Below are 24,902 nucleotides of genomic sequence, written 5' to 3'. Positions count from 1 at the left end.
GGTCATACTCACCTTCATGGATCACTAAAAGGGTCAAACGCGTTTGGAATGAAGTAGGTTTGAGTTTTTTTCCTAATACAAGAATTTAAACGCAGTATCAGTGGCCTTAATGTTCTTACACTGTGACCCATCACTCTCCCACCAGTCATCTCATCCGAAAGAGTGAAATCATCACCATTGCTAAAAGAGTTATTTTATTCATGGGTTTGAACCTCTAGGAAAAAAACATACATTTCTGGTTGGGTTATTTAGGAATAGCGGCATCTTTGGAAAAGATGATGTACCAACAAAAGCCACTGCTACACGAATTGACTCCGGTGTGCAGTAGATGTGTGCTATAATGTGACCTAAATCGATTGATAATTAACACAAACCAATCCTGTCTCTCTGCCAGTCCCCAACATTAAACATACATGCATCAAAAAACATGCATTAGAAAAGTTTTCACTTGTATTCTGATAATCTACGTGGCCTTCCATTTAGTCCATGGCTTACTCACGCTCCCTAGCTAGTGCCTAAATGATGATAAATACATTTCAACATGTGCTTATACATTAACACTCAAGTGCTATGCAAAAAGAATATATTTAGTGCTTCATTCCCATCTTTCATGCTCACTCATCAATTACCAAGTGACATATACTCAACGTTTTTTCATCCGAAACATGATGTTGGGCCTTTTCAGGAGGGTTTTTTGGCAGGACCTAAATGGAATTCATGAAATGGCAGAAACTGGTAATTCTGCTGGGAACCATATATTTACAATTCTCTGTTCTGTAATGTACTGGCACAGTACAGTAATTTCATCTTCAAGGGTTCAGACGAGAAATGAAACATAGTGTCTCTCTTATCAGTCTTCATCAATAAGTGTCACCTGAATCTGAGACATCACCAGACACGGGAATGTCCTCAATTCTTCTGCGTTTCAAAGGGAACTGCCCTAGAAATAAGAACTGCATCCCACAGTCTGAAATTGATTCTACTGTCTCCAGGTCGGTACACCCATTACATAACATTAACATTTTTAATGTACAAATAACCTTAATGCAGTGAATGTAAGCGGACACCAAATATACATTGGGCCTCATTACACGGATGGCGGTAAGGGATTACCGGCACCAGTAAGGGCACCGGTGCCGGTAATCCCTTACCGCCCTACTACGAGGTCCCTTTGCTGGTCCCTACCCTAACGGCTGGTTTTACCAGCCATTAAGGACGGGACCCGCAAAGGGACCTTGGAGGCAATTACAGTACCGCAATTTGCGGTACCGTAATTGCCGCCTTCCCCATTCCCATTGAGACCTATGGGGTCTCAAATGGTAATGGGGAAGGGTCAATGGTGAATGTGGAATTACTGCCCCGCCAACCTTGGAATGGGCCGGTAATTCCGTCATTCACCATGGCGGGATGGGTAAATTACCGGCGGGAACCATGCCGCTAACAGCGCCATGGTTACCGCCTTCCATGTAATGAGGCCCATTGTTTTGCCCCTCACAGAGCTTTACAAACAAATGAGCGATGAGCATGTGTGCACATTGTAGTGTACTACTTCATCAGAAGACATAGGAAGCAGGTAAGACACTGGAGCCAGCAGGTACAAACCCTAGAAGTGCTATGTTTATGTTTCAGGGCATACGTTAGAAGAAGATGAAGAGCATAAGTGACATCCTCCTCTCAGTAGTGCCTCATATCCTGAATGACTGTCATCCATGGAACCCTGGGGCAATCAAGGGTTCCGCTACCCACTAGTCAACTTTCTAGGGCTTGCATTGCATGTGGCAATGCAAGCCCCACACTGTACATTCCCCTTCCTTATAAGACTATAGGAAGGGTACAACACACACACAGCCATACTAGACAGAATCCCATGCACAGCAACACACAAACAACCTCATGTTAGGACAGTTTAAAACCATTCAACTGAGGCAGTACAAGACTCCACTCTTAGTATAAAGCTGTACCACCTGAGTTCAGGGTGGCGTAGAGCGAGCAGCCAGGCTTATCATAGGAGGAAGAGAGGGCTGTAGAATCAGTACAACAAAATTGTAATACAAATGGTCCAAAGAAACACTGAAACACTATGGCCTCATCACGAGTTGGGCGGTAGCCCCGGCTCTATTACAGCGGGGCTATGAGCGCTACCGCCAAACCCCCTCGTGCTATTAGCGCCAGATCAGGGGTTTGGCAGAACGGTTGGTTCCCATTCCCCATTGTGCCCATTCGGGAATTTCTCATTCCCCATTGGGCCCAATGGGGAATTTTCCCGCTATTACCGCCAGCGGTTTTCCCGCGGTAATAGCACCAAAAATCAGCCAATTTGCCACGGATTTTCCCTCAGCTGGGGGCAACTCCACCAAGCCCATGATCTGGCAGACCGTTAAATGCGGTGGTAATAGCGCTACCGCCACATCTAAGGGTTACCACCAGACTCGTGATGAGGCCCTATGTATTATAAACATGAATGGTTTATTTAAATTTGAAGTAGGCCCAGATAAATGTTGGGGGAAATAAGTACTTTCACATTATATATAACCACAATTTAGAAAAATACAATACTAAGCTTGAAGGTGCACAGACCAAAGCATATAACCTTATTTGCAACACCTAACAGTAGCTCTAGGGAAGTCAAAACCAATAGTTACTTTTGGATTACTTACAGTAATAAGGGTGGTAGACCCTAACAGTTGTACCATGACGCTCAGCAAGAAATCACATAGTAAGTTAACCGGACAATATACTTTAAAGCATAGTGGAACACTTATTCTAGGAACAGTAAAAACCTATAACTCTGATTCAGGATAACACAGTTATTCTAGGGGAGTTGGACCTTGGTATGTAATATTCAATTACATTAGCTTTTCATTTCACAGACAGACTAAGGGAAGCAATAACTCTAACTTATTTTAGGAGAACACAGTTATACTCAAGGTAAGTAGAACCTATATATTTTTGTAAGGAGCTACCAGCAATGTAAAACGTAAGTATGACCTAGGCAGACTTATTTTGGACAGGCTAACAGCAAGTCTGGGGAAGCAAGACCCTATTGGGGACACTCACAATTATCCTAACAAGAGTAATTAAGTGAAACTAACAACATTAGTTTTGGGAAGAGGAGAACCCAATTCACAGTCGAGTAAGTTAACCCCTTTATCTAATTTCTGTTAGAATGGTGAAACAGTTTCTAAGGAAAGGAAGACTTTGAGAATACTTATTTAAGATGACACACCGCTTACTCACAGTATGGAAATCCTATATATACTTTTCAGAATGGCAAAACATACCTAAGATAAGTAATTACATGTTGTAACTATTCACTCTGATAGTTTAAAGTTACCAACTAACTCATTCACAAGTACATTTTTCAACACTTGTTTTACTTTTCAAGGCAGACCCCTTAAAGTATCCAGCCCGTCCCAATTCTTGTACATGAGTTCTCTCAGAGGCAGAAGAGGGACCCCAGTGGTCAAGGAGCCAGCTGTAGGCAGGGTGAGATAGGGCACAGTTGGCGGCAAAGTTCAGAGTTCCAGAGGAAGACTGTTCAAACAAGTAAGTATTCGACTTTAGAGTTAGTTGAGGGTCCAGGGACGTCAGAGAAGAAACCCTAAGAGGATTCCAGCAGTGGGTATGGGTAAACTGGACTAGAGACCTCCCAATCACAGAAAACACCCCAAAACTACACAGGAATCACAAGATACTTAAGGTAAGTAAATACCCAAGCCAGCACAGTACCTCAGCACAGAAGAAGATTTTGTAGCAGGAGAACTTCTGGATCTGTAGAAAAAAAACAGGCACTGCATTCCCTGTCAGGAGTACAGAAGACAGTATCCTGGATGGGCTTTTTCAGCAGGGATCAACACAGAAGGCTTCAGGCAAGGGTTTCTTCATGGCTAGATGCGGTTCTGTGGATTTGTCGCCTTTTCAGGAGCACAGAAGCAGACAGAATATCCCTGGTCGGACTCTTGTTGTTTGTAAGGTCAAGCACTCTGGTGAGGGGAGCTTTCAGACTCGGTTCACATTTCTGGAGGTCCAGCAGGATGCCCACAAAGATTTGGATTTCGGAAGACTGTGCACTGCACAATGGCTCATGGTGCCAGGGTATTGGGGTATTGCAGCCCTGCAAGGCCACATCATGATGTGGGATAGTCCAAAATGCAGGTCTTCCAGAGTCTAGTGGGTCTTATCTGGCTCTGGGTCGGGGTCATTATTTTTGAAGTCCCCAGGTCAATTCAAAGGAAGGGCTACAGCAGGCTCTGGTTATATAGCAGGCTCTCCGGTCGCAGGAAATTGTCACAGCCATGTTTCCTTCATCATCCTCTTCGGTTTCGGTTCCTGTGGTCGAACACCTCTTCAGATTCCATGATCAGAGTTTTATGCAGGAACCCAACCAAGCAAACAGCCTTGTAACATTCAAACATGAAGGGTTGGCAATCCTTTCAGGACAGCCAGCCTCTCAGTTTGAATTGGATTCTCACACTCAGGCTAGAAGACAAAGGACTGCAGAGTATTGGACTCCTCCCACGCTTCCTGCCCTCACAGACACTCTGGAGCCTGGGTGGGCAGTCCACAGGATTCAGGCCGAAGAAAAAATCAAACAGGAATTTCCCACCCTGGAGGTCAGGGGAAGGAACAAGAAAGGACAAGGAACACTAAAATGGTGTAAAAAGAAAACAGGGGCCATATTGGTCAAACGAGAATCTATGGGTGCCTTTACCGGGATTGTGCAAATTGCCCGCTGTAAAATTTCACCTAATTAATAAAAAAGTTCCCTGCCACCATCCATTAAAGGTAAGTTTGTCCTTGTAACATAAATGTTACATTTAAAATTAGAAAGGGGATACTCAGTATCTCCGAGCACTCCCAACTAAGGTGGGGGGTGCTGGTCTCACCTAATAAAATGAAAAAGGGATCCAAAGATCCTTTCTACTCTTGGGAACTGTAGTTCTCAGAAGGTTAGTCATAGAAAGTTAAAAGGGGAGACCCTAGACCAACCCAGCAACAATATGCACTTATTTCCAAAAAGTTGTCAAAGAGGATAACTTTTTAACGTTTAAAAGACATTGGCCCTCATTTCAAGTCAGGCAGTGGACCATGGTGCTATTAGCACCATGGTCCATGCCGGATTCCGCCATGGTGGATGGCGGAATTACCGCCCCATTCCAAGGTGAGTGGGGCGGTAATTCCCCATTCACCATTTGCCCTTCCCCATTCCCATTTTTTCCCCATAGGGCATAATGGGGATGGGGAATGCGCTAATTACGGCACCGTAAATTACGGTGCCGTAATTAGCACCAAGGTCGCTTAGTGCCTTGGACTTTAACGCCTGCAAAAAGCAGGCGTTAAAGTGTGATTCAGGCGTTAAGGGTTAACGGCACGAACGGCGCCGTTAAACCCTTAACGCCTGACTTGTAATGAGGGCCATTGTGGAGAGTCTTAAAAATGACACCCATAAAAAGAGTAAAATATTCTATGAGGGTGAAAAAACGTTCTGGATTTGACACAGGTCAGGAAGATGTATCCTTGCTGTGAAAATCGTACCTAGCACCTCACTGTGACAAAACCACATTCACAATCACCAAAGTGTATTCCACCAACCACGTAATGTAAGTGATTTCAATCCGGCACAAACCCAAGTCAACGCCTAACGTGCAGTGCACAACTGAAATCCTTATTTATTTTTGTCTAAAAGTTCTTTATTCTGAACGATATACCACTCATATGACGCCCTTCCCCTGGATCCTCCACAGTCACACTGAACCAGGAATCAGGCTAGTTTGCAAAGGTAAAGATGTATTTATGTATTTAAAATGTTATCACAATATGTCTTAATAGGTACACAACAATCACCAATGGGGTGATGTAACACTGAATAATCTCTTTAATGCACAAGGAGTAAGTAGTGAGCAAAACAATTCAGCACCGAAAACAATACTTTTGTGTTGGTTCAGATCAGATAGCACTGTGGTTAGAGGTTCCCCCTGTACACCCCTCAACCCCAATAGGTAATGTAAAGAGATAGGAGGAGAGAGCAGGTATTCAGGAATGGCAGAAATCAGACAGAATATCAATCCCACTTCCCCGCTTTCAAACACAAGAGAAAACTGTCAGAATGGCTTTTAAAGTTATCTTTAGAATGGACTGGGCAAAAACACCAAGGGGGTAATTCATAGAATTCAGCGCACAAGTGGCGCACGCGGCTGGCGCACAGTGTGCACGTGCGAATCCCTGCGCCAGCCGCGTGCGCTAAAATCCATTTCCGCGCACAGAGTATTCATGGATTCCAGCCACCAAAACCAGCCGTGGCGCACAGTGGCGCAGCGACCCTGCAGCAGCACCAGTTACGCCCCCAAGAACACCTCTTGCGCAGGGAAAAGCCATCAATATACCCAATCCAGCGCAAAGGGCTGCGCTAACCCTGTACCAGCACGGCAAGCGGGCTACGTGTATCACTGGGGTGCGCGGGAAGTACCTCACGCGATTGGCCCCATGCGAGCAGGGTACGCGTATTTCAGGGGTGCGCGGGAAGTTCCACACGCGATTTCCGTAGGGTACGCGTATCTCAGGGGTGCGCGGGAATTCCCACACGCGATTGGGCCCGTGCGAGCAGGGTACGCGTATCTCAGGGGTGCGCAGGAAGTGCCACACGCGATTTCAGCAGGGTATGTGTATTTAAGGGGTGCGCGGGAATTTCCACACGCGATTGGGGGTACGCGTATCTCGGGGGTGCGCAGGAAGTGCCACACGCGATTTCAGCAGGGTACGTGTATTTCAGGGGTGCGCGGGAATTTCCACACGCGATTGGGGGTACGCGTATCTCAGGGGTGTGCGGGAAGTGCCACACGCAATTTCCGCAGGTACGCGTATCTCAGGGGTGCGCGGGAATTTCCACACGCAATTGGGCTCGTGCGAGCAGGGTACGCGTATCTCAGGGGTGCGCAGGAAGTGCCACACGCGGTTTCAGCAGGGTACGTGTATTCCAGGGGTGCGCGGGAAGTTCCACACGCGATTCCATCAGGGTACGTGTATTACAGGGGTGCGCGGGGAGCACCACACGTGAATTGCACGTGTGGGTCCTCCCAGGTGGTCCCTCTACACCCTCCACGGCCCCTGCAGGTGGCTCACACCACAGGGGCCTACCCTGCACATGTCCTGCAGGCACACCATCCACCGTGGCCATGACCCCCAGCCAACCCACATGTCAACTTGCACTACTGCCCACCAACGCATGTCCCCCTGCACCCCCAGTCACCAGGGGCACCCTCCACCAGGCCCCACCCATGTCTCCCAGCACCCGCACCCCCCAGCAGTGCAGGGGCACCCACCACCAGGCCCCCACCCATGTCTCCCACCACCCCCACCCCCCAGCCACCAGGGGCACCCACCACCAGCCCCCCCCCATGTCTCCCAGCACCCCCACCCCCCAGCAGTGCAGGGGCAGCCTCCACCAGGCCCCCACCCATGTCCAACTCATGTCTCCCACCACCCCCACCCCCCAGACTGTGGGGCACCTGCCAGTAGGCCCCCACCCATGTCCAACTCATGTTCCACACCACCCCCACCCCCCAGCACAGTGGGGCACCTGCCAGTAGGCCCCCACCCATGTCCAACTCATGTACCACACCACCCCCACCCCCCAGCACAGTGGGGCACCTGCCAGCAGGCCCCCACCCATGTCCAACGCATGTTCCCGACCACCCCCACCCCCCAGCAGTGCAGGGGCAGCCTCCACCAGGCCCCCACCCATGTCTCCCACCACCCCCACCCCCCCAGTCGCCAGGGGCAGCCTCCACCAGGCCCCCACCCATGTCTCCCACCACCCCCACCCCCTAGCACTGTGGGGAACCTGCCAGCAGTCCCCCACCCATGTCCAACTCATGTTCCCCACCACCCCCACCCCTAGCACTGTGGGGCACCTGCCAGCAGGCCCCCACCCATGTCCAACTCATGTTCCCCACCACCCCCACCCCCCAGCAGTGCAGGGGCAGCCTCCACCAGGCCCCCACCCATGTCTCACACCACCCCCACCCCCCAGCCACCAGGGGCAGCCTCCACCAGGCCCCCACCCATGTCTCCCACCACCCCCCCCAGTCACCAGGGGCAGCCTCCACCAGGCCCCCACCCATGTCTCCCACCACCCCCACCCCCTAGCACTGTGGGGCACCTGCCAGCAGGCCCCCACCCATGTCCAACTCATGTTCCCCACGACCCCCACCCCCAGCACTGTGGGGCACCTGCCAGCAGGCCCCCACCCATGTCCAACGCATGTTCCCCACCACCCCCACCCCCCAGCAGTGCAGGGGCAGCCTCCACCAGGCCCCAACCCATGTCTCCCACTTCCCCCACCCCCCAGCAGTGCAGGGGCAGCCTCCACCAGGCCCCCACCCATGTCTCCCACCACCCCCACCCCCCAGCCACCAGGGGCAGCCTCCACCAGGCCCCCACCCATGTCTCCCACCACCCTCACTCCCCAGCACTGTGGGGCACCTGCCAGCAGGCCCCCACCCATGTCGAACTCATGTTCATCACCACCCCCACCCCCCAGCACTGTGGGGCACCTGCCAGCAGGCCCCCACCCATGTCCAACTCATGTTCCCCACCACCCCCACCCCCCAGCACTGTGGGGCACCTGCCAGCAGGCCCCCACCCATGTCCAACGCATGTTCCCCACCACCCCCACCCCCAGCAGTGCAGGGGCACCCACCACCAGGCCCCCACCCATGTCTCCCACCACCCCCACACCCCAGCCACCAGGGGCAGCCTCCACCAGGCCCCCACCCATGTCTCCCACCACCCCCACCCCCCAGTCACCAAGGGCAGCCTCCACCAGGCCCATACCCATGTCTCCCACCACCCCCACCCCCCAGCAGTGCAGGGGCACCCACCACCAGGCCCCCACCCATGTCTCCCACCACCCCCACCCCCCAGCAGTGCAGGGGCAGCCTCCACCAGGCCCCCACCCATGTCTCCCAGCACCCCCACCCCCCAGCACTGTGGGGCACCTGCCAGCAGGCCCCCACCCATGTCCAACTCATGTTCCCCACCACCCCCACCCTCCCAGAACTGTGGGGCACCTGCCAGCAGGGCCCACCCATGTCCAACGCATGTTCCCCACCACCCCCTCCCCCCAGCAGTGCAGGGGCAGCCACCACCAGGCCCCCACCCATGTCTCCCAGCACCCCCACCCCCCAGCCATCAGGGGCAGCCTCCACCAGGCCCCACCCATGTCTCCAACCACCCCCACCCCCCCAGTCACCAGGGGCAGCCTCCACCAGGCCCCCACCCATGTCTCCCACCACCCCCACCCCCCAGCACTGTGGGGCACCTGCCAGCAGGCCCCACCCATGTCCAACGCATGTTCCTCACCACCCCCACCCCCCAGCAGTGCAGGGGCAGCCCCCACCAGGCCCCCACCCATGTCTCACCCCCACCCCCCAGCCACCAAGGGCAGCCTCCACCAGGCCCCCACCCATGTCTCCCACCACCCCCACCCCCCCAGTCACCAGGGGCAGCCTCCACCAGGCCCCCACCCATGTCTCCCACCACCCCCACCCCCCAGAAGTGCAGGGGCACCCACCACCAGGCCCCCACCCATGTCTCCCAGCACCCACACCCCCCATCCACCAGGGGCAGCCTACACCAGGCCCCCACCCATGTCTCCCACCACCCCCACCCCCCAGCACTGCGGGGCACCTGCCAGCAGGCCCCCACCCATGTCCAACTCATGTTCCCCACCACCCCTACCCCCCAGCACTGTGGGGCACCTGCCAGCAGGCCCCCACCCATATCCAACTCATGTTCCCCACCACCCCCACCCCCCAGCACTGTGGGGCAGCTGCCAGCAGGCCCCCACCCATTTCCAACGCATGTTCCCCACCACCCCCACCCCCCAGCAGTGCAGGGGCCGCCACCACCAGGCCCCCACCCATGTCTCCCAGCACCCCCACCCCCCAGCCACCAGGGGCAGCCTCCACCAGGCCCCCACCCATGTCTCCCACCACCCCCACCCCCCCAGTCACCAGGGGCAGCCTCCACCAGCCCCCCCATGTCTCCCACCACCCCCACCCCCCAGTCACCAGGGGCAGCCTCCACCAGGCCCCCACCCATGTCTCCCACCACCCCCACCCCCCAGTCACCAGGGGCAGCTTCCACCAGGTCCCCACCCATGTCTCCCACCACCCCCACCCCCCAGCACTGTGGGGTACCTGCCAGCAGGCCCCACCCATGTCCAACGCATATTCCCCACCACCCCCACCCCCCAGCAGTGCAGGGGCAGCCTCCACCAGGCCCCCACCCATGTCTCACACCACCCCCACCCCCCAGCCACCAGGGGCAGCCTCCACCAGGCCCCCACCCTTGTCTCCCACCACCCCCAACCCGCAGCAGTGCAGGGGCACCCACCACCAGGCCCCCACCCATGTCTCCCAGCACCCCCACCCCCCAGCCACCAGGGGCAGCCTCCACCAGGCCCCCACCCATGTCTCCCACCACTCCCACCCCCCAGCAGTGCAGGGGCAGCCTCCACCAGGCCCCCACCCATGTCCAACTCATGTCTCCCACCACCCCACCCCCCAGCACTGTGGAGCACCTGCCAGCAGGCCCCCACCCATGTCCAACTCATGTTTCCCACCACCCCCACCCCCCAGCACTGTGGGGCACCTGCCAGCAGGCCCCCACCCATGTCCAACGCATGTTCCCCACCACCCCCACCCCCCAGAAGTGCAGGGGCAGCCTCCACCAGGCCCCCACCCATGTCTCACACCACCCCCACCCCCAAGCCACCAGGGGCAGCCTCCACCAGGCCCCCACCCATGTCTCCCACCACCCCCACCCCCCAGTCACCAGGGGCAGCCTCCACCAGGCCCCCACCCATGTCTCCCACCACCCCACCCCCCCCAGCCACCAGGGGCAGCCTCCACCAGGTCCCCACCAATGTCTCCGACCACCCCACCCCCCAGTCACCAGGGGCAGCCTCCACCAGGCCCCCACCCATGTCTCACACCACCCCCACCCCCAAGCAGTGCAGGGGCAGCCTCCACCAGGCCCCACCCATGTCTCACACCACCCCCACCCCCCAGCCACCAGGGGCAGCCTCCACCAGGCCCCCACCCATGTCTCCCACCACCCCCACCCCCCAGCACTGTGCGGCACCTGCCAGCAGGCCCCCACCCATGTCCAACTCATGTTCCCCACCACCCCACCCCCCAGCACTGTGGGGCACCTGCCAGCAGGCCCCCACCCATGTCCAACTCATGTTCCCCACCACCCCCACCCCCCAGCAGTGCAGGGGCACCCACCACCAGGCCCCCACCCATGTCTCCCACCACCCCCACCCCCCAACCACCAGGGGCAGCCTTCACCAGGCCCCCACCCATGTCTCCCACCACCCCCACCCCCCGTCACCAGGGGCAGCCTCCACCAGCCCCCACCCATGTCTCCCACCACCCCCACCCCCCAGCCGTGCAGGGGCACCCACCACCAGGCCCCCACCCATGTTCCCCACCACCCCCACACCCCAGCAGTGCAGGGGCAGCCTCCACCAGGCCCCCACCCATGTCTCACACCACCCCCACCCCCCAGCCACCAGGGGCAGCCTCCACCAGGCCCCCCCCATGTCTCCCACCACCCCCACCCCCCCAGTCACCAGGGGCAGCCTCCACCAGGCCCCCACCCATGTCTCCCACCACCCCCACCCCCCCAGTCACCAGGGGCAGCTTCCACCAGGTCCCCACCCATGTCTCCCACCACCCCCACCCCCCAGCACTGTGGGGTACCTGCCAGCAGGCCCCACCCATGTCCAACGCATGTTCCCCACCACCCCCACCCCCCAGCAGTGCAGGGGCAGCCTCCTCCAGGCCCCCACCCATGTCTCACACCACCCCCACCCCCCAGCCACCAGGGGCAGCCTCCACCAGGCCCCCACCCTTGTCTCCCACCACCCCCACACCCCCAGTCACCAGGGGCAGCCTCCACCAGGCCCCCACCCATGTCTCGCACCACCCCCAACCCCCAGCAGTGCAGGGGCACCCACCACCAGGCCCCCACCCATGTCTCCCAGCACCCCCATCACCCAGCCACCAGGGGCAGCCTCCACCAGTTCCCCACCCATGTCTCCCACCACCCCCACCCCCCAGCACTTTGGGGCACCTGCCAGCAGGCCCCCACCCATGTCCAACGCATGTTCCCCACCACCCCCACCCCCCAGCAGTGCAGGGGCAGCCTCCACCAGGCCCCCACCCATGTCTCACACCACCCCCACCCCCAAGCCACCAGGGGCAGCCTCCACCAGGCCCCCACCCATGTCTCCCACCACCCCCACCCCCCAGTCACCAGGGGCAGCCTTCACCAGGCCCCCACCCATGTCTCCCACCACCCCACCCCCCCAGCCACCAGGGGCAGCCTCCACCAGGTCCCCACCAATGTCTCCGACCACCCCACCCCCCAGTCACCAGGGGCAGCCTCCACCAGGCCCCCACCCATGTCTCACACCACCCCCACCCCCAAGCAGTGCAGGGGCAGCCTCCACCAGGCCCCATCCATGTCTCACACCACCCCCACCCCCCAGCCACCAGGGGCAGCCTCCACCTGGCCCCCACCCATGTCTCCCACCACCCCCACCCCCCAGCACTGTGCGGCACCTGCCAGCAGGCCCCCACCCATGTCCAACTCATGTTCCCCACCACCCCACCCTCCAGCACTGTGGGGCACCTGCCAGCAGGCCCCCACCCATGTCCAACACATGTTCCCCACCACCCCCACCCCCCAGCAGTGCAGGGGCACCCACCACCAGGCCCCCACCCATGTCTCCCACCACCCCCACCCCCCAACCACCAGGGGCAGCCTCCATCAGGCCCCCACCCATGTCTCCCACCACCCCCACCCCCAGTCACCAGGGGCAGCCTCCACCAGCCCCCACCAATGTCTCCCACCACCCCCACCCCCCAGCAGTGCAGGGGCACCCACCACCAGGCCCCCACCCATGTTCCCCACCACCCCCACACCCCAGAAGTGCAGGGGCAGCCTCCACCAGGCCCCCACCCATGTCTCACACCACCCCCACCCCCCAGCCACCAGGGGCAGCCTCCACCAGGCCCCCACCCATGTCTACCACCACCCCCACCCCCAAGCAGTGCAGGGGCAGCCTCCACCAGGCCCCCACGCATGATAACCACCACCCCCACCCCCCAGCCACCAGGGGCAGCCTCCACCAGGCCCCCACCCATGTCTACCACCACCCCCACCCCCCAGCAGTGCAGGGGCAGCCTCCACCAGGCCCCCACCCATGTCTACCACCACCCCCACCCCCCAGCAGTCCAGGGGCAGCCTCCACCAGGCCCCCACTCATGTCTACCACCACCCCACCCCCCAGCCACCAGGGGCAGCCTCCACCAGGCCCCCACTCATGTCTCCCACCACCCCCAGCCCCCAGCCACCAGGGTCAGCCTCCACCAGGCCCCCACTCATGTCTACCACCACCCCCACCCCCCATCCACCAGTGGCAGCCTCCACCAGGCCCCCACTCATGTCCCCTATCACCCCCACCCCCCAGCCACCAGGTGCAGCCTCCACCAGGCCCCCACCCATGTCTACCACCACCCCCACCCCCCAGCAGTGCAGGGGCAGCCTCCACCAGGCCCCCACCCATGTCTACCACCACCCCCACCCCCAGCAGTGCAGGGGCAGCCTCCACCAGGCCCCCACTCATGTCTCCCACCACCCCCACTCCCCCAGTCACCAGGGGCAGCCTCCACTAGGCCCCCACCCATGTCTCCCACCACCCCACCCCCCAGCAGTACAGGGGCACCCACCACCAGGCCCCCACCCATGTTCCCCACCACCCCCACCCCCCAGCAGTGCAGGGGCAGCCTCCACCAGGCCCCCACCCATGTCTCACACCACCCCCACCCCCCAGCCACCAGGGGCAGCCTCCACCAGGCCCCCACCCATGTCTCCCAGCACCCCCACCCCCCAGCCACCAGGGGCAGCCTCCACCAGGCCCCCACCCATGTCTCCCACAACCCCCACCCCCCCAGTCACCAGGGGCAGCCTCCATCAGGCCCCCACCCATGTCTCCCACCACCCCCACGCCCCAGCAGTGCAGGGGCAGCCTCCACCAGGCCCCCACCTATGTCTCACACCACCCCTACCCCCCAGCCACCGGGGGCAGCCTCCACCAGGCCCCCACCCATGTCTCCCACCACCCCCACCCCCCAGCAGTGCAGGGGCAGCCTCCACCAGGCCCCCACCCATGTCTCCCACCACCCCCACCCCCAGCACTGTGGGGCACCTGCCAGCAGGCCCCCACCCATGTCCAACTCATGTTCCCCACCACCCCCACCCCCCAGCACTGTGGGGCACCTGCCAGCAGGCCCCCACCCATGTCCAACTCATGTTCCCCACCACCCCCACCCCCCAGCACTGTGGGGCACCTGCCAGCAGGCCCCCACCCATGTCCAACTCATGTTCCCCACCACCCCCACCCCCCAGCACTGTGGGGCACCTGCCAGCAGGCCCCCACCCATGTCCAACGCATGTTCCCCACCACCCCCACCCCCCAGCAGTGCAGGGGCACCCACCACCAGGCCCCCACCCATGTCTCCCACCACCCCCACCCCCCAGCCACCAGGAGCAGCCTCCACCAGGCCCCCACCCATGTCTCCTACCACCCCCACCCCCCAGTCACCAGGGGCAGCCTCCACCAGGCCCCCACCCATGTCTCCCACCACCCCCACCCCCCAGCATTGCAGGGGCACCCACCACCAGGCCCCCACCCATGTTCCCCACCACCCCCACCCCCCAGCAGTGCAGGGGCAGACTCCACCAGGCCCCCACCCATGTCTCACACCCCCCCAACCCCCAGCCACCAGGGGCAGCGTCCACCAGGCCCCCACCCATGTCTCCCACCACCCCCACCCCCCAGCATTGCAGGGGCACCCACCACCAGGCCCCCACCCATGTACCCCACCACCCCCACCCCCCAGCAGTGCAGGGGCAGACTCCACCAGGCCCCCACCCATGTCTCACACCCCCCCAACCCCCAGCCACCAGGGGCACCTGCCAGCAGGCCCCCACCCATGTCCAACTCATGTTCCCCACCACCCCCACCCCCCAGCACTGTGGGGCACCTGCCAGCAGGCCCCCACCCATGTCCAACGCATGTTCCCCACCACCCCCACCCCCCAGCAGTGCAGGGGCACCCACCACCAGGCCCCCACCCATGTCTCCCACCACCCCCACCCCCCAGCCCCCAGGAGCAGCCTCCACCAGGCCCCCACCCATGTCTCCCACCACCCCCACCCCCCAGTCACCAGGGGCAGCCTCCACCAGGCCCCCACCCATGTCTCCCACCACCCCCACCCCCCAGCATTGCAGGGGCACCCACCACCAGGCCCCCACCCATGTTCCCCACCACCCCCACGCCCCAGCAGTGCAGGGGCAGCCTCCACCAGGCCCCCACCCATGTCTCCCAACACCCCCACCCCCCAGCACTGTGGGGCACCTGCCAGCAGGCCCCACCCATGTCGAACTCATGTTCCCCACCACCCCCACCCCCCAGCACTGTGGGGCAACTGCCAGCAGGCCCCCACCCATGTCCAACTCATGTTCCCCACCACCCCACCCTCCAGCACTGTGGGGCACCTGCCAGCAGGCCCCCACCCATGTCCAACACATGTTCCCCACCACCCCCACCCCCCAGCAGTGCAGGGGCACCCACCACCAGGCCCCCACCCATGTCTCCCACCACCCCCACACCCCAGCCACCAGGGGCAGCCTCCATCAGGCCCCCACCCATGTCTCCCACCACCCCCACCCCCAGTCACCAGGGGCAGCCTCCACCAGCCCCCACCAATGTCTCCCACCACCCCCACCCCCCAGCAGTGCAGGGGCACCCACCACCAGGCCCCCACCCATGTTCCCCACCACCCCCACACCCCAGCAGTGCAGGGGCAGCCTCCACCAGGCCCCCACCCATGTCTCACACCACCCCCACCCCCCAGCCACCAGGGGCAGCCTCCACCAGGCCCCCACCCATGTCTACCACCACCCCCACCCCCAAGCAGTGCAGGGGCAGCCTCCACCAGGCCCCACCTCATGATAACCACCACCCCCACCCCCCAGCCACCAGGGGCAGCCTCCACCAGGCCCCCACCCATGTCTACCACCACCCCCACCCCCCAGCAGTGCAGGGGCAGCCTCCACCAGGCCCCCACCCATGTCTACCACCACCCCCACCCCCCAGCAGTCCAGGGGCAGCCTCCACCAGGCCCCCACTCATGTCTACCACCACCCCCACCCCCCAGCCACCAGGGGCAGCCTCCACCAGGCCCCCACTCATGTCTCCCACCACCCCCAGCCCCCAGCCACCAGGGTCAGCCTCCACCAGGCCCCCACTCATGTCTACCACCACCCCCACCCCCCATCCACCAGTGGCAGCCTCCACCAGGCCCCCACTCATGTCCCCTATCACCCCCACCCCCCAGCCACCAGGTGCAGCCTCCACCAGGCCCCCACCCATGTCTACCACCACCCCCACCCCCCAGCAGTGCAGGGGCAGCCTCCACCAGGCCCCCACCCATGTCTACCACCACCCCCACCCCCCAGCAGTGCAGGGGCAGCCTCCACCAGGCCCCCACTCATGTCTCCCACCACCCCCACTCCCCCAGTCACCAGGGGCAGCCTCCACTAGGCCCCCACCCATGTCTCCCACCACCCCACCCCCCAGCAGTACAGGGGCACCCACCACCAGGCCCCCACCCATGTTCCCCACCACCCCCACCCCCCAGCAGTGCAGGGGCAGCCTCCACCAGGCCCCCACCCATGTCTCACACCACCCCCACCCCCCAGCCACCAGGGGCAGCCTCCACCAGGCCCCCACCCATGTCTCCCAGCACCCCCACCCCCCAGTCACCAGGGGCAGCCTCCACCAGGCCCCCACCCATGTCTCCCACAACCCCCACCCCCCCAGTCACCAGGGGCAGCCTCCATCAGGCCCCCACCCATGTCTCCCACCACCCCACGCCCCAGCAGTGCAGGGGCAGCCTCCACCAGGCCCCCACCTATGTCTCACACCACCGCTACCCCCCAGCCACCGGGGGCAGCCTCCACCAGGCCCCCACCCATGTCTCCCACCACCCCCACCCCCCAGCAGTGCAGGGGCAGCCTCCACCAGGCCCCCACCCATGTCTCCCACCACCCCCACCCCCCAGCACTGTGGGGCACCTGCCAGCAGGCCCCCACCCATGTCCAACTCATGTTCCCCACCACCCCCACCCCCCAGCACTGTGGGGCACCTGCCAGCAGGCCCCCACCCATGTCCAACTCATGTTCCCCACCACCCCCACCCCCCAGCACTGTGGGGCACCTGCCAGCAGGCCCCCACCCATGTCCAACTCATGTTCCCCACCACCCCCACCCCCCAGCACTGTGGGGCACCTGCCAGCAGGCCCCCACCCATGTCCAACTCATGTTCCCCACCACCCCCACCCCCCAGCACTGTGGGGCACCTGCCAGCAGGCCCCCACCCATGTCCAACGCATGTTCCCCACCACCCCCACCCCCAGCAGTGCAGGGGCACCCACCACCAGGCCCCCACCCATGTCTCCCACCACCCCCACCCCCCAGCCACCAGGAGCAGCCTCCACCAGGCCCCCACCCATGTCTCCCACCACCCCCACCCCCCAGTCACCAGGGGCAGCCTCCACCAGGCCCCCACCCATGTCTCCCACCACCCCCACCCCCCAGCATTGCAGGGGCACCCAATACCAGGCCCCCACCCATGTTCCCCACCACCCCCACCCCCCAGCAGTGCAGGGGCAGACTCCACCAGGCCCCCACCCATGTCTCACACCCCCCCAACCCCCCAGCCACCAGGGGCAGCGTCCACCAGGCCCCCACCCATGTCTCCCACCCCCCCACCCCCCCCCCCCGTCACCAGGGGCAGCCTCCACCAGGCCCCCACCCATGTCTCCCACCACCCCCACCCCCCAGCAGTGCAGGGGCACCCACCACCAGGCCCCCACCCATGTTCCCCACCACCCCCAACCCCCAGCAGTGCAGGGGCAGCCTCCACCAGGCCCCCACCCATGTCTCACACCACCCCCACCCCCCAGCCACCAGGGGCAGCCTCCACCAGGCCCCCACCCATGTCTCCCAGCACCCCCACCCCCCAGCCACCAGGGGCAGCCTCCACCAGGCCCTCACCCATGTCTCCCACCACCCCCACCCCCCAGCACTGTGGGGCACCTGTCAGCAGGCCCCACCCATGTCCAACGCATGTTCCCCACCACCCCCACCCCCCAGCAGTGCAGGGGCAGCCTCCACCAGGCCCCCACCCATGTCTCCCACCACCCCCACCCCCCAGCAGTGCAGGGGAAGCCTCCACCAGGCCCCCACCCATTGTCTCCCACCACCCCCACCCCCCAGCCACCAGCAGCCTCCACCAGGCCCCCACCCATGTCTCCCACCACCCCCACCCCCCAGCACTGTGGGGCAACTGCCAGCAGGCCCCCACCCATGTCCAACTCATGTTCCCCACCACCCCCACCCCCCAGCACTGTGGGGCACCTGCCAGCAGGCCCCCATCCATGTCCAACGCATGTTCCCCACCACCCCCACCCCCCAGCAGTGCAGGGGCACCCACCACCAGGCCCCCACCCATGTCTCCCACCACCCCCACACCCCAGCCACCAGGGGCAGCCTCCACCAGGCCCCCACCCATGTCTCCCACCACCCCCACCCCCAGTCACCCATGGGCAGCCTCCACCAGGCCCCACCCATGTCTCCCACCACCCCCACCCCCCAGCAGTGCAGGGGCACCCACCACCAGGCCCCCACCCATGTCTCCCACCACCCCACCCCCCAGCAGTGCAGGGGCAGCCTCCACCAGGCCCCCACCCATGTCTCCCAGCACCCCCACCCCCCAGCACTGTGGGGCACCTGCCAGCAGGCCCCCCACCCATGTCCAACTCATGTTCCCCACCTCCTCCACCCCCCCAGAACTGTGGGGCACCTGCCAGCAGGCCCCACCCATGTCCAACGCATGTTCCCCACCACCCCCACCCCCCAGCAGTGCAGGGGCAGCCACCACCAGGCCCCCACCCATGTCTCCCAGCACCCCCACCCCCCAGCCATCAGGGGCAGCCTCCACCAGGCCCCCACCCATGTCTCCAACCACCCCCACCCCTCCAGTCACCAGGGGCAGCCTCCACCAGGCCCCCACCCATGTCTCCCACCACCCCCACCCCCCAGCACTGTGGGGCACCTGCCAGCAGGCCCCACCCATGTCCAACACATGTTCTCCACCACCCCCACCCCCCAGCAGTGCAGGGGCAGCCCCCACCAGGCCTCCACCCATGTCTCACACCACCCCCACCCCCCAGCCACCAAGGGCAGCCTCCACCAGGCCCCCACCCATGTCTCCCACCACCCCCACCCCCCCAGTCACCAGGGCAGCCTCCACCAGGCCCCCACCCATGTCTCCCACCACCCCCACCCCCCAGCAGTGCAGGGGCACCCACCACCAGGCCCCCACCCATGTCTCCCAGCACCCCCACCCCCCAGCCACCAGGGGCAGCCTCCACCAGGCCCCCACCCATGTCTCCCCACCACCCCCACCCCCCAGCAGTGCAGGGGCAGCCTCCACCAGGCCCCCACCCATGTCCAACTCATGTCTCCCACCACCCCCACCCCCCAGCACTGTGGGGCACCTGCCAGCAGGCCCCCACCCATGTCCAACTCATGTTCCCCCACCACCCCCACCCCCCAGCACTGTGGGGCACCTGCCAGCAGGCCCCCACCCATGTCCAACGCATGTTCCCCACCACCCCCACCCCCCCAGCAGTGCAGGGGCACCCACCACCAGGCCCCCACGCATGTCTCCCACCACCCCCACCCCCCAGCCACCAGGGGCAGCCTCCACCAGGCCCCCACCCATGTCTCCCACCACCCCCACCCCCAGTCACCAGGGGCAGCCTCCACCAGGCCCCCACCCATGTCTCCCACCACCCCCACCCCCAGCAGTGCAGGGGCACCCACCACCAGGCCCCCACCCATGTTCCCCACCACCCCCACCCCCCAGCAGTGCAGGGGCAGCCTCCACCAGGCCCCCACCCATGTCTCACACCACCCCCACCCCCCAGCCACCAGGGGCAGCCTCCACCAGGCCCCCACCCATGTCTACCACCACCCCCACCCCCCAGCAGTGCAGGGGCAGCCTCCACCAGGCCCCCACTCATGATAACCACCACCCCCACCCCCCAGCCACCAGGGGCAGCCTCCACCAGGCCCCCACCCATGTCTACCACCACCCCCGCCCCCCAGCAGTGCAGGGGCAGCCTCCACCAGGCCCCCACCCATGTCTACCACCACCCCCACCCCCCAGCAGTGCAGGGGCAGCCTCCACCAGGCCCCCACTCATGATAACCACCACCCCCACCCCCCAGCCACCAGGGGCAGCCTCCACCAGGCCCCCACCCATGTCTACCACCACCCCCGCCCCCCAGCAGTGCAGGGGCAGCCTCCACCAGGCCCCCACTCATGTCTACCACCACCCCCACCCCCCAGCACTGTGGGGCACCTGCCAGCAGGCCCCACCCATGTCGAACTCATGTTCCCCACCACCCCCACCCCCCAGCACTGTGGGGCAACTGCCAGCAGGCCCCCACCCATGTCCAACTCATGTTCCCCACCACCCCCACCCCCCAGCACTGTGGGGCACCTGCCAGCAGGCCCCCATCCATGTCCAACGCATGTTCCCCACCACCCCCACCCCCCAGCAGTGCAGGGGCACCCACCACCAGGCCCCCACCCATGTCTCCCACCACCCCCACACCCCAGCCACCAGGGGCAGCCTCCACCAGGCCCCCACCCATGTCTCCCACCACCCCCACCCCCCAGTCACCCATGGGCAGCCTCCACCAGGCCCCACCCATGTCTCCCACCACCCCCACCCCCCAGCAGTGCAGGGGCACCCACCACCAGGCCCCCACCCATGTCTCCCACCACCCCCACCCCCCAGCAGTGCAGGGGCAGCCTCCACCAGGCCCCCACCCATGTCTCCCAGCACCCCCACCCCCCAGCACTGTGGGGCACCTGCCAGCAGGCCCCCACCCATGTCCAACTCATGTTCCCCACCCTCCTCCACCCCCCCAGAACTGTGGGGCACCTGCCAGCAGGCCCCACCCATGTCCAACGCATGTTCCCCACCACCCCCACCCCCCAGCAGTGCAGGGGCAGCCACCACCAGGCCCCCACCCATGTCTCCCAGCACCCCCACCCCCCAGCCATCAGGGGCAGCCTCCACCAGGCCCCCACCCATGTCTCCAACCACCCCCACCCCTCCAGTCACCAGGGGCAGCCTCCACCAGGCCCCCACCCATGTCTCCCACCACCCCCACCCCCCAGCACTGTGGGGCACCTGCCAGCAGGCCCCACCCATGTCCAACACATGTTCTCCACCACCCCCACCCCCAGCAGTGCAGGGGCAGCCCCCACCAGGCCTCCACCCATGTCTCACACCACCCCCACCCCCCAGCCACCAAGGGCAGCCTCCACCAGGCCCCCACCCATGTCTCCCACCACCCCCACCCCCCCAGTCACCAGGGCAGCCTCCACCAGGCCCCCACCCATGTCTCCCACCACCCCCACCTCCCAGCAGTGCAGGGGCACCCACCACCAGGCCCCCACCCATGTCTCCCCAGCACCCCCACCCCCCAGCCACCAGGGGCAGCCTCCACCAGGCCCCCACCCATGTCTCCCACCACCCCCACCCCCCAGCAGTGCAGGGGCAGCCTCCACCAGGCCCCCACCCATGTCCAACTCATGTTCCCCACCACCCCACCCTCCAGCACTGTGGGGCACCTGCCAGCAGGCCCCCACCCATGTCCAACACATGTTCCCCACCACCCCCACCCCCCAGCAGTGCAGGGGCACCCACCACCAGGCCCCCACCCATGTCTCCCACCACCCCCACCCCCCAACCACCAGGGGCAGCCTCCATCAGGCCCCCACCCATGTCTCCCACCACCCCCACCCCCAGTCACCAGGGGCAGCCTCCACCAGCCCCCACCAATGTCTCCCACCACCCCCACCCCCCAGCAGTGCAGGGGCACCCACCACCAGGCCCCCACCCATGTTCCCCACCACCCCCACACCCCCAGCAGTGCAGGGGCAGCCTCCACCAGGCCCCCCACCCATGTCTCACACCACCCCCACCCCCCAGCCACCAGGGGCAGCCTCCACCAGGCCCCCACCCATGTCTACCACCACCCCCACCCCCAAGCAGTGCAGGGGCAGCCTCCACCAGGCCCCCACTCATGATAACCACCACCCCCACCCCCCAGCCACCAGGGGCAGCCTCCACCAGGCCCCCACCCATGTCTACCACCACCCCCACCCCCCAGCAGTGCAGGGGCAGCCTCCACCAGGCCCCCACCCATGTCTACCACCACCCCCACCCCCCAGCAGTCCAGGGGCAGCCTCCACCCAGGCCCCCACTCATGTCTACCACCACCCCACCCCCCAGCCACCAGGGGCAGCCTCCACCAGGCCCCCACTCATGTCTCCCACCACCCCCAGCCCCCAGCCACCAGGGTCAGCCTCCACCAGGCCCCCACTCATGTCTACCACCACCCCCACCCCCCATCCACCAGTGGCAGCCTCCACCAGGCCCCCACTCATGTCCCCTATCACCCCCACCCCCCAGCCACCAGGTGCAGCCTCCACCAGGCCCCCACCCATGTCTACCACCACCCCCACCCCCCAGCAGTGCAGGGGCAGCCTCCACCAGGCCCCCACCCATGTCTACCACCACCCCCACCCCCCAGCAGTGCAGGGGCAGCCTCCACCAGGCCCCCACTCATGTCTCCCACCACCCCCACTCCCCCAGTCACCAGGGGCAGCCTCCACTAGGCCCCCACCCATGTCTCCCACCACCCCACCCCCCAGCAGTACAGGGGCACCCACCACCAGGCCCCCACCCATGTTCCCCACCACCCCCACCCCCCAGCAGTGCAGGGGCAGCCTCCACCAGGCCCCCACCCATGTCTCACACCACCCCCACCCCCCAGCCACCAGGGGCAGCCTCCACCAGGCCCCCACCCATGTCTCCCAGCACCCCCACCCCCCAGCCACCAGGGGCAGCCTCCACCAGGCCCCCACCCATGTCTCCCACAACCCCCACCCCCCCAGTCACCAGGGGCAGCCTCCATCAGGCCCCCACCCATGTCTCCCACCACCCCCACGCCCCAGCAGTGCAGGGGCAGCCTCCACCAGGCCCCCACCTATGTCTCACACCACCCCTACCCCCAGCCACCGGGGGCAGCCTCCACCAGGCCCCCACCCATGTCTCCCACCACCCCCACCCCCAGCAGTGCAGGGGCAGCCTCCACCAGGCCCCCACCCATGTCTCCCACCACCCCCACCCCCCAGCACTGTGGGGCACCTGCCAGCAGGCCCCCACCCATGTCCAACTCATGTTCCCCACCACCCCCACCCCCCAGCACTGTGGGGCACCTGCCAGCAGGCCCCCACCCATGTCCAACTCATGTTCCCCACCACCCCCACCCCCCAGCACTGTGGGGCACCTGCCAGCAGGCCCCCACCCATGTCCAACTCATGTTCCCCACCACCCCCACCCCCCAGCACTGTGGGGCACCTGCCAGCAGGCCCCCACCCATGTCCAACGCATGTTCCCCACCACCCCCACCCCCCAGCAGTGCAGGGGCACCCACCACCAGGCCCCCACCCATGTCTCCCACCACCCCCACCCCCCAGCCACCAGGAGCAGCCTCCACCAGGCCCCCACCCATGTCTCCTACCACCCCCACCCCCCAGTCACCAGGGGCAGCCTCCACCAGGCCCCCACCCATGTCTCCCACCACCCCCACCCCCCAGCATTGCAGGGGCACCCACCACCAGGCCCCCACCCATGTTCCCCACCACCCCCACCCCCAGCAGTGCAGGGGCAGACTCCACCAGGCCCCCACCCATGTCTCACACCCCCCCAACCCCCAGCCACCAGGGGCAGCGTCCACCAGGCCCCCACCCATGTCTCCCACCACCCCCACCCCCCAGCATTGCAGGGGCACCCACCACCAGGCCCCCACCCATGTACCCCACCACCCCCACCCCCCAGCAGTGCAGGGGCAGACTCCACCAGGCCCCCACCCATGTCTCACACCCCCCCAACCCCCAGCCACCAGGGGCACCTGCCAGCAGGCCCCCACCCATGTCCAACTCATGTTCCCCACCACCCCCCACCCCCCAGCACTGTGGGGCACCTGCCAGCAGGCCCCCACCCATGTCCAACGCATGTTCCCCACCACCCCCACCCCCCAGCAGTGCAGGGGCACCCACCACCAGGCCCCCACCCATGTCTCCCACCACCCCCACCCCCCAGCCCCCAGGAGCAGCCTCCACCAGGCCCCCACCCATGTCTCCCACCACCCCCACCCCCCAGTCACCAGGGCAGCCTCCACCAGGCCCCCACCCATGTCTCCCACCACCCCCACCCCCCAGCATTGCAGGGGCACCCACCACCAGGCCCCCACCCATGTTCCCCACCACCCCCACGCCCCAGCAGTGCAGGGGCAGCCTCCACCAGGCCCCACCCATGTCTCCCAACACCCCCCACCCCCCAGCACTGTGGGGCACCTGCCAGCAGGCCCCACCCATGTCGAACTCATGTTCCCCACCACCCCCCACCCCCCAGCACTGTGGGGCAACGGCCAGCAGGCCCCCACCCATGTCCAACTCATGTTCCCCACCACCCCACCCTCCAGCACTGTGGGGCACCTGCCAGCAGGCCCCCACCCATGTCCAACACATGTTCCCCACCACCCCCACCCCCCAGCAGTGCAGGGGCACCCACCACCAGGCCCCCACCATGTCTCCCACCACCCCCCACACCC

Source organism: Ambystoma mexicanum, chromosome 5p (assembly GCF_040938575.1).
Source record: "Ambystoma mexicanum isolate Mex_15411 chromosome 5p, UKY_AmexF1_1, whole genome shotgun sequence".
Classification (NCBI taxonomy): domain Eukaryota; kingdom Metazoa; phylum Chordata; class Amphibia; order Caudata; family Ambystomatidae; genus Ambystoma; species Ambystoma mexicanum.
This window is presented reverse-complemented; position numbering follows the sequence as displayed.